This window comes from Orycteropus afer, unplaced genomic scaffold, assembly GCF_000298275.1.
Source record: "Orycteropus afer afer isolate SDZICR_OR568_19922 unplaced genomic scaffold, OryAfe1.0 scaffold00465, whole genome shotgun sequence".
NCBI classification, from domain to species: domain Eukaryota; kingdom Metazoa; phylum Chordata; class Mammalia; order Tubulidentata; family Orycteropodidae; genus Orycteropus; species Orycteropus afer.
Genome location: NW_006922052.1, coordinates 1,070,807 through 1,073,815, shown reverse-complemented (window position 1 = coordinate 1,073,815; position 3,009 = coordinate 1,070,807).

Below are 3,009 nucleotides of genomic sequence, written 5' to 3'. Positions count from 1 at the left end.
GTGCTTTGGGTGCAAACTTACAGAACAAATTTGTTTTACATTTAACAGTTGGTGTACACTTGAATTCATGCCCCAATTATCATCCCCAACCACAACAAACTCTTCTCCCCTCTCATCCCTGTGACTACCCCCTCTCTATGCCCTTCTTAACTACGCATTCCTGTCTGTCCAGCTTTCACTCTATGTGAATACTGCCCCTCTGGTGTCTCATGGCTGATTACTCTAAGAGGTGCAGCTCCCTAGAGTAGGTGAGTGCATCACCCTGAAGTAGGTGTTCTGCACGTAGATCTACTCTTGGGCTGAGTTCATGGGAGTGAGTCCACTTCTAGGCCCAAAATGTAAGCCGGACCATAGTATTGGGAGTTCCATCAGACTATATCTGACCAGTAATTCTGGTCATTTTTGTGTTTTTGAATTCTGTTCCACATTTTTCCTCCCAGTCACCCAGGATCTCCAGTTTTGAACCCTTTCCAAGTGGTTGGCCTTGGTAGCCAGAGTCCATCTGGTTCTTCTGGTCTCAGGGTCAAGATTGAGGTCCTCTTGGTCCATATTATCCTTGGTTGGATTAATTGTTTCCAGATACTTCTGATTTTCTTCACTCTTGTTTGCTTCAGATGAGAGGAGACCAATAGGTGGATCTTAGATGGCCACTTGAAAGCTTTTAAGACCCCAGTCACTACTCACCAAAGTGAGTTGTGGAACAAGATTTTTACCTAGGATGTTGTGCCAATTGCACATGATGTCCCCTGGTACTATGGTCCTGAGTTGGCAGGCCTGGTGATTCTCTCTCTCAGGGTATTTGGTTGTCGCAGAGAAATCACTTCAACTCTGCATTTTGTTGCTTCTGTAATATGGTTGGCTAATTTTGTAGCAAAAGTGCGTAGGCAAGATTATCTTCAGCCAAATCAGTCCTTAGTCTAGGGTATATTCCTGTTTGGTTATTATTTTAAACGAATTATGTTCACAACTAACTTACAATCATTTTTTCTTGTTCCAGAAGGCTGACGGTTCAAGCCCACCAGCCACTCTTCGGAAGGAAGGTTGGGCAATCCTACTTCCGTAGTGATACTGCCTCGGAAACCCAAGGAGGGGTCACTATGAGTTGGGGCCGACTCGACGGCAAACAACAACAACAACAACAATTAACTTAAAACAGTATTTCTTGTCTCCCAGATATGTAAAATGTAGATATTAATGGTTTCTTTTCATTTACTTCATCTCTTCCCTTCTAATATTCGTCTTGACAACTATGACTTTTTTTTTAAATGATAAAAGTACTTTATCATTATATTTTGTTTAAATCACAAATCAGCTATTTTTATATTATCTTCAGTTGCAGACAATTAAGAATATATATATTCTTATAACTATAATAATTCTGATTTGCCAGAGCCAATAAATAGGACAAATTTTTTCTCAGCAAGTTCAAAGCAAAGACATCTTACTACTTGAATATGACATTTCTAGTATCAAAGTCAAATTGATTCTCACTATTTACTCTCTATGGGAGAGATATTTACTTAACACTAAGTGTTGGATCTGACTCATAGCGACCCCTCCTTGGATTTCTGAGGCAGTGTCACTATGGAAGTAGATTGCCCCATCTTCCTTCTGAGAAGTGGCTGGTGGGTTTGAACTGCCAGCCTTATGGTAGCAATCAAATGCCTTAGGCACTATGCCACCAGAACTCTATTTTGTTTTTGTTTTTGTTTTTTAAGTGTTTGCCTAGAAATTCTGGTAGCATAGTGCCTAAAGCATTTGACTGATAACCAGAAGGATGGCAGTTCAAACCCACCAGTCACTCTTTGGAAGGAAGACTGGGAAATCTACTTCTAGTATTTGCATGCTCCCTTCACTCTCTAGCCATTTTACTTATGAGTGTGAGAGCAGATCCTAACAAGGAATGGATGTGGTGAGTGTCTTTTTTAGGGTAACAGAAACATATGACTCCCTACTGCATTCATGTCCTGATACAGTGACCTACTGAGATGAAGACCATACTTAAGATACAAGCTTTGTCTTAGAGTCACCTTTTGAGTGTCTAGTGAACTACACTAGGCCCAGAACAGACCAAGATTGATGGCATATTAAACTCTATTTATTAATCTTTTGAAATGTCAAATTTATGTTAACTGCAACATACTTTATCCTAATCTGAATAATGGGAGCTCTGGTAGCATAGTGGCTAAGGCACTTGACTGCTAACCAGAAGGCTGGCGGTTCAAACCCACCAGCCACTCCTCGGAAGGAAGATGGGGCAATCTACTTCCGTAGTGATACTGCCTCGGAAACCCAAGGAGGGGTCACTATGAGTCGGGTCCGACTCGACGGCACATAACAATCTGAATAATATAAACATTAAAATTTGCATTCTATTTAGACCACGCATTCTTTTAGAAAGGAGCTCTGGTGGCCTAGTGGTTAAAATATTAGGCTGCTAACCAAAAAGTAGGAGCTCTGGTAACGTAGTGCCTAAGGCATTTGACTGCTACACAGAAGGCTGGCAGTTCAAACCCACCAGCCATTCCTCGGAAGGAAGATGACAGCAGTGAGCTTGATTTTTTTTCTTTTTTTTTTTTTTTTTAACCAAAAGAGGTTGGTGGTTCAAACCCACCAGTCACTCTTCAGGAGAAAATGAGGTGGTCTGCTTCTGTAAAGATTTGGAGACTTGGAAAAAGAAATTCTACTTTGTCCAAAAATATCTCTATGAGTCAGAAACTACTTGATGGCAGTAAGTTTGGTACTGGTTACACTTTTAAAATTCTCATATCTCATATCTTCTAGGCTTTTTATTTTCCCTTCTTTTTTATTGTTTAACAAGAGATGATGTTAGCTTTCAACATATACTCAAAATTAACAAGTGTTTCCATCATTCTATAGAATATATAATTTTTCCAAGAAACGTCCACTTGTCTACTATGTATCGCACAGATTTTTCCATAGGCCTGCTGTGCAGGTGCTGCCATACTAAGATCTCCCATCACTATACTCATTGATTAGAATCACTGT